This window comes from Carassius auratus, unplaced genomic scaffold (genome assembly GCF_003368295.1).
Source record: "Carassius auratus strain Wakin unplaced genomic scaffold, ASM336829v1 scaf_tig00214077, whole genome shotgun sequence".
NCBI lineage: Eukaryota > Metazoa > Chordata > Actinopteri > Cypriniformes > Cyprinidae > Carassius > Carassius auratus.
The window spans coordinates 955,870-964,131 of record NW_020527513.1 but is presented as its reverse complement, the minus strand read 5'-3'; the positions used below and the strand labels follow the sequence as shown (position 1 = coordinate 964,131).

The window sequence follows — 8,262 nt, the reverse complement described above, 5'->3', positions numbered from 1 at the left end:
GGGGCCTATAGTCCATGAGAGAGAGAGAGAGGAACAAGCACTGAGAAACTGTTATTATAACTGTCTGCACACAGCAACTAAGAACCACCTGCGGACTGTGGTAAGGGTCTCAACACACACACTCATAATGGATTCAGACGTGATGTCTCGGCTACTTGAATATGATGTATAGCTACTTATATGCAATTTTAACGGCCCACCGCAATGTTAAACTCTCACCTTATTACTCATATCTCACAGCTGCGTCATGGTATGAGAATCAAAAAGCCAGCAATCCAGTCATAACACAGCACATAACTTGCACTCCACTAGTGCTAACAATTTTATAAGAATCTACTTAAACAGTTGAGAGCCGTTTCAGCTTTATTTCTTTCAGAGATTGATTTATTGAAGACAGGTTATTGCATGTATAAAATATTTTAACAATGCACCAGCAAGGATAAATATACACACAGGCACAGCTTTATATCTACTGTTAAGGTTTTTAGGAAGGAGTGAGTGAGTGCATCATAACATTTCATGGGGACTTCCTGTTTATCTTTATTGAAAAGGTGTTTACTGTAAAAAAAAAAAATATCTTTAACCAAGTGTTGTGTTCTTAGGTATAGACAAAACAAATGGATAGCTCATAATTTATACCCTCATGTCATTTCCTGTGATATTTTTGTTTTATTTACTGTATATACTTTTATTGTGTTTATCAGTATTTTAAGTTTTAAGAATTTTGTTATGTGCTTTTGTCATTTTTATTCATCTTTGTATTGCTATGCATATGTAATACAATTTTATTCCAGTTATAGTTTTAGTAATTTTAGTACTTCACCTTATTTCAGTTGGTTTGCCAAGCCAACATTTCCGATTTTCGTTTAATTTTTCTAATACTTGTATTTTATTTCAAACTGGTCATTTTAGCCCTGTATCATTTTTCCATGGAACACAAAAGTTGTTGTTGTGGTAAATGTTCTGGCTGCTCTTCCATGTGTTGTAAGGGCATAGAGACAGGTGATAATTGAGCTCAAATGTGAACTTAAAAGTATCGTTACAAATACTTTGATAGCTTATGAACAGAATGCAGCAAATGCAACAGTCTTATTTTGTTATTTTAATGCTCAACATCCCCCCAATCCCCATTCACTTTCATTGTATAGAAAAGTGGCAGCCAGGACTCAGCAATTTAGCTCCTTTTGTGTTCCACAGAAGAAAGTAAGTCATTCAAGGTTTGGGAGAACATGGAGGAGAGTAAATGACAGAAAATGCATTCCCTTATTTGATTTCAAAGTGCTATCCATACGAGCTGGGGTTTGCAAAGACACAAAGTGGTTCCTTAGCAGCAAATGCTTTTAAAACACCAGCAATCGTCTGTGACTCAACCCATTTGTTTTAAAGTAAAGCTTTTGTTTTTAAGGCCCTTAATTCTGGGACACAACTGACTCGTTGTCATTAGTAATGGATTGTATCTTTAATGGGTTGTAATTAATCAATTTTCAATCACCTTCCCTTGTAAAAGCTGTTGTTTTGTTGCGGTTTTGTACTAATAGGTGCAACAATAAGTGCTTTGTAATCCTTAATTCATTTTAGAATAATACAACACATTTATTTAAAGAAGCATTGACTGGATCATACATGGACAATAAAACTATTCTTCACTCTTTTAATTACATGACACTGAAGTCTTTATTTCTTTTCATGTCTTTTATGGTGATGTACAGGCTTTTCCCTGCATCTGAGTGTACGGTAGGGAAATCACAGCGTTTTTTTGCTTTTTTCTCGATCAATGTTTGTGTTTAATCTTTAATTGCTTTGTCTTACATCAATTATTTATATTTATATGCCCTTTGTATTCATAGTCTATAACTGATTGTATGTAATTGTATGTAATTTCAATGGGCTCATTTATTATTAAAACCTGATCATTCATTAACCACATTTATGAGCTCACATCAATGGTACATTCCCCTGTGTTTATGATGCTCTATCAAACCTAATCAATGGTACGTCTATGAACCTCAGCTATGCCGTGACCTCCGTGCTCATGCATGTGTTCTTACTTGTGGTTGTTTTTGTAGTAGGAACCTCATTTGAGGAATTCTGGGAGTGGATATCACTTGCAGTAGTATGAGGGATTTTCAGATTAATGGTGGGATTAGACGGTCAGATTAGGAGAGATTAGGTGCGAGAGCATGTCACTGTGATTATAATCCCCCTTCTTTGCTATACGTGTCAAGATTAAACTCAGAAATGAACCGGCAAACAGCTTCAGTTCGAAAACAGCCACCATCAGAAAGTCATTTTCAAGTCTTTAAGCAGAAAATATGGTGTCGTGCATCGGCAGAATTGTGAGTTCTGACAAAGTGTGAACATTGTGATGTCTGATACCTCTTGGTTAATCATAAAAATTACATCATTGCAATCCAAGTAATGTGTATATGTATAATATTATCAAGGTTGTTTAAATTTACTTTGTGCTGGGGCTGTCAGTTTAATTCATCAATGCCTGAAAAACAGAAATGTGATGACCAAAATCTGTCTGCATGTGCATAGATTTAAAGAACATTTCAAATGTTTATTAATAAGATAATATTTTCATCTTTTGTAAATGTTTTTTCAGTGCTTTCATCTGCCACAATAATGTCTTTGAAATATCTATTTGGGTGCAATTAATTGTGATTATTTTATTTTGTCAATCAGCGTATTTTATTTAAGCCCTTTTTAATCGTCAACATTTAAACGTTAATCGATTGAAAGTCCTAGTATAAATGATGTGTATTGTGTTCATGGGTTGGATGATGTGTGTGCCGCAGGATATCCCCCGATCAAGCTGTCGAAGTTGCCCTGAGAACAGTGAGAGAATACCTGGAGCCAAAACCACGAGAAGGTGTGTGTGTCCTTTCCCTGTTGGTGTTCTTTTCTTGCCATTGTTGTAACTGTTCAAAGAGGAACACACCGTAGCAAACAGATGGTGGCTGCGTAGGGAGTTACTTTTCTGAGTCAGCATGCACACACACACAAATATAACCTCACAGTTTTAATTGGTTCCTAACGGAGCTTGTGTAGGCTTCACAGAACAGCACAAATACAACAAATCAACAAACATATTGACACAATCTCTGGCCCCTGTGACTCAGTGTGAGTCCAGACTAAATTAAACAGGAAATGAGCCATCAGGGTGTCTTTGACAAAACTTTTGCACATCTCATACTGCAGTCTCTCTCTCTCTCTCTCTCTCTCTCTTGCTTCCCTGGTCACATCTGGGTCTTTTTCCCCCTCTGTCATCTCTCACTGATCTGTCTTTCCTGTCCTGAGCTTTCATCTCACTCTGCGCTGCGTGCTTAGTTGCTCTTGCCTTCTTTAACGCTACAGACATACAAATGACAGAGACACCTTAATTACAGCACACTAATTAACCAGCACTTTGCTGCTTGCTAAACCTACCACTTACCATATCCATCCAGACAAATAGTACACAATGGAAGACAGTATTAGTTTTGTAAATTTGTATAAACTTTTAATTATTATATATTTTATCATATTTTTAATTGATTCTACTTTTATTGTTTTTACAATTGTGTCATAATGTGTATTGCATTTTCTATAGCCCCTTTCACACTTCCATTCTGGTAAATACACAGGTAAAGTGTTCCGGCAATTGTTCACCGGTCGCTAGATTTTGCACTTTCACACTGCCAGTGATTACCCGGGATCTGTGTGTGCTTTCACACACAACCCGTAAAGATCCCGTAACAACACTTGACACTAGGGCGTGACGTGTAATGTACAAGTCGAAAACGTTAGGTACGTTATACTTTAACTGAAGCAAGCGAACGATATCGGCATCAGCGCGGAAAGTGAGGAACTAACTGATCTCTGCTTCATTACAGTTTGCACATATTTTTTCGTTGTGAGCGTTGATCTTCCTTCAAAACAACCGGTAAAAGAGTCGCGCGATAACGTGCGTCATCACTACGACACGGCATTAGATCTGGCTTTTGTTCACACAGCGCTGAACCCCGCAATGTGACCCGGGTTCAATGCCTGAATCAATCCCGGGACGTCTTTGCTTTCACACAGAAGGCGACCCTGCAATGTTCCGGCAATATGCCGGGTCTGACGTGCAGTGTGAAAGGGGCTTTTGAGGAGGCAAACAATATTTGGATGAGAAAATAATCAACATTACTAAGAAAAAACGTACAAAATATGTCTGTGTACATCTAAGGCCATGTTTTTTTAAAGAGTAAATGTGAGAAGTAATTAAAAAATAACGGCAAAAAGTTACATAAAAGAAAGCGGTGCCTTCACGCCGGTGTGATTGGCTGATTACACTGTCAATTTGATAACGCCCACCTATCATGATCGCAGCCAGTCTGTGAATAGACCTGAATGCGTCAGGCTAGTATGGACTGACTAATTAATTACAGAGTGAACAACTCACCCACTTGGACAAAACTACTCATGTCTGGATCAAAATCAACTTGAAATGATGATGAAGACATGCGAGTGAGCCATTTTTTAGTGAACACTTAGCTTAGTTAAATTAAATTTACACATCCATTTAACCTTTTTTATTTGTTCTTTTGTTTTGGAAAGAAGGAAACTAGTAATAATAACAAACAGACCAAATATGCACTTTTTTAAAACAAAAACTTGACTTTTATAGAATTTAGTGTTACATTCTGTGTTATTGTTAATATAGCATGCAAATATAAACAAACAAAATATTATAGTATTATTTTCTCATCGATAGTGTATGGTAAATAGTTTGCCATATGCTTTTAGCCCAGAAACCAAACCGAAGATTTAACCTCGTCATTTCTGTAGCGCATTTACATATGTGCATGTTTAGAATGTTACAAATGCTTTGGCAGTGTAAAGCTTCATTTTGAATCTTAATCAGACAGACAAAGCGACACAGGATGAGTGAGCCAGAGAAGGGAATGAAAAAATACAATGCTTCAAGACTAAAGAGAGAAAAATGAGAGTGAGAGAGATTTCAGCGGCAGAGTAGGAGTGCTAGCTGGATGCAATGATGTGTTACAGGAACATGATTAGAAGCAGGAACAGCCCACCTGCCCTCACCACTGTTGTCATGGAGATGGAGGTTCTAGGATGCTGGCACGGATCTCCATGTATTCTTTTTATGTTGTTGCTTGCCATGAAGCATTTGGGACTGAAGCTGGTGTTCTGTCAAGGACAGTTAGGTCACTGGCACTGCGCCTCTCCGGCTAGAAAGACTCAGACATTAGAATATGCTAAGCGATTGCACCCAAGTGGTCTTTTTCAGAAGAACCTCTCTTCACACAAGACTGAGAAGGTTAGAGGTAAAAAATGACATGTGAATTGGATAAATGAACATTTTTCTTCAGTTATATGGAATTTTTGAAGTGCAATTCACGCCACAGAAAATAATGTCAGTTTAAAAAACAAACACTTTGACAGAAATGCACTTGTAATGGAGTTCTAGAAGATGTGCAGTTGTTGTTGTTTTTTAAATGTTATTTAGTTTCGTAATCGCTTTTATTTCATTTTCCTATATTCACATTTGTATTATTAGGATGAAGTTTTTGATATATTATCACAGGTACATTCTTCTCAGTTGTGTCTATGAAGTATTGTCGGTTTCTGCAGTAGCAGAATCAGAGCTTGAATGTGAGATTCTCTGTGGTCATTTATTTTTTATTTCCTGTCTCTTTTTCTGGTTTAATCTGCTGTCAGCTGGACCGGGTCATCTTCTGTGTGTTTCTGTAGTCTGACAAAGAGCTCTATAAAACAGTGTTGCCTGCAAGCTTCCCACAAGGTCTTTCATCACACACATGCACACAAACACATACACATGCTTGTTGGGTTTTCATGTTTCATTGGGACTTTCCATAGATGTGACTTTTATACTGTACAGACTGTATACTCCATCCCCTAAAACTAACCATGACAGAAAACTTTCAGCATTTTTACATTTCAAACAAACAAAAAAAGGCACATAATTTAGCATGATTTAAAATCTGTTTTCCTCACGTGGACCAAAAATTGTCTCCACAAGGTCTCCACAAGGTCAAAAAAGTTATGTTTTACTATCCTTTTACTATCCAATGTAAGGTTTACCTAGACCACAGATGTCTCTCTCTCACACCCTTATACTTTTAATGAAGTCTTCCAAACATTATTCATTAACTTTTGTGTTTTAACATTGATTTGATTTCTTTACGAAATAGCAGACATTTATAACTGTTTAAAATTCATAACCACCTTTGATCATTTATGCTTTCTAAGCAAACCATACTCAGTGGTTGTGCACTTTATCAATATGTACATTTCACAAATCTTAATAATTTGAGTATTTTTCACCTCAAAGTCTTTCATCTATCCCTCCTGCAATGAGCAGACAAGTCATTGGTAGCGCTGACTGTGACGTCAATGTATCACCATTTGTTTTTTTCTGTGTTCTGGGACACAGGGTGCAAACTAGTGCAATTTAAAGTTATTCTTATGTGATAGCTGTACGTGTGTAGCTTGCGCTGATAACAGAACAACACTGACTATTTTTAATAGAAGCAGTGTATACCTTGTTAAAATAAATTAATTAAAAACCAGCAGACTGACTAATTTGGTTTTTCATATCACTAAATATTAAACACCCTCAGCCATATTGACTGGTGCTATTATTTGCACCTTTTTTAAAATGTAATGAACTGCTGCATGAATGTTGCATGAGCGATCCTTGCTCTAATAATCACAGTTATGACGTGATATTATTGAGATCTCAAACGGTAGCCAAACTCCTAACAGTAGTGTTCATGCACATGTCTGTTACTGTATGTGTGTGTGCTGTGCTCTGTTAGACCTGTTTTTTCACCTCCAGGTTCACCGCCAAAGAGCACATTATGAGAGGATGGCATAGTTGCTGTGGAAACGCCACACAATCTGCTTTTCCGTCACATCACTGTCTCGCGTTTACCTGATGCAGCCCCTACAAACAACAACAACAACAGCTGCCTGACACCTGATTTATTCATATCACCAAACCAGTGCTCCACGGAATTCAGTGATTGCTGTTAGCTTCCCGTGGGGAATCATTGCTGTTGTATTTGTGTTAATATTAATAACAATGTGGGCTTACAAGTGGGAGTTCACCCCAAAAATTACACATCGATAGCATTTCTTTCTTCTGTTTTTCTTTTTTTAATTTTTTTTTTGGTCTGTACTGTGGAAGTGAGTGAGGTCCATCTCTGTTGAGATGACAGAAATAATATCATAGCTGTGCATGACCATTTATGTCTCAAATTCTGTTTCTTTAAAATCTATTTATGGCTTACTCTTATTATTACTCCTTCCAGGAACAATTTTCCACAGTTGCACTAAATTAGCTTTGAAATTATGAAATGTATCATATGTGAATATTGTTTATAGAGTTATAGAATAAAAATTGAACGAAGGCAGTCAAAGGAAGAAAAGGAGTATGTCAATGGTTGTAACACAACCTTTAATGAAAGTGCACTATTTGTACTTCTTCAATGTACTTTCTGTCTTCCAGTATGATAAAAGACCCTCATTAAAGTCAACTCCTCTCTCTGAACTAATGGCTGGGGCTGCTCTTAATGCAGCTTTCATTAATTACACCGTAAGTTTATTGTATTATGTCAGCAATTTGATTTAGAACAGATGAAATAGTTTGAAGTATTGATGCAAATTGATTGTCAAATTCCTCGAGAAGAACTCTTAATTGTTTTGTGACATTTTTCTCCCCCTTGTTTCGTACGATATGATTCACGCATCTTTCATAGCGCTTTCCAAAAAAAGATGAGTCTTCTTTCATCTCAACATGCTGCTATATCTGTGAAAGAAAGGAGAGTGTGAGGGAGGCAGATGAAAAAGAGAGAGGGGGAAAAATGAGTTTAATAAATTCATCTGAAGCAATTTTCATTTTTTAATAAGCGACATTCAGCTCAGATACTGTCATCAGGCGAGCTTCTCCAAATAATGAGAGCGGAGGAGAAAAGAGAGAGAGAGGAAGAGCTCAGCAGAGTAATTATCCTAAATCCAGACTTCATCACCGTCCCATCAGCACTTCTCTCTTCCTTTCCTCCCTCTTGCAATCCAGCTCTGTGTCCCTCTCTAGCTCTCTTAGTAAAGTGGTGGCTATTTAATTTGCTGGATTGGCACAGTGAAAGCACCAGTGCGGGGCTGCTGCTGAAATAGTAACCCTTCAGTGATGATTACAGTGGAGTGCGTCGTATACGCCAGCAGCAGAAACACGCCGAGATGAGAGCTCCT

The 8,262-nt window shown here is 37.3% G+C and overlaps 1 long non-coding RNA gene across 1 annotated transcript; it reads left to right on the top strand.

The window, feature by feature from the left end:
• LOC113091104 (uncharacterized) lies at positions 1 to 7,560 on the top strand. The gene is made up of 4 exons (XR_003287284.1): positions 1 to 100; positions 2,802 to 2,875; positions 5,710 to 5,791; positions 6,851 to 7,560. It is a non-coding gene; the product is annotated as an uncharacterized LOC113091104 (long non-coding RNA).
• Positions 7,561 to 8,262: the final 702 nt, after the last annotated feature.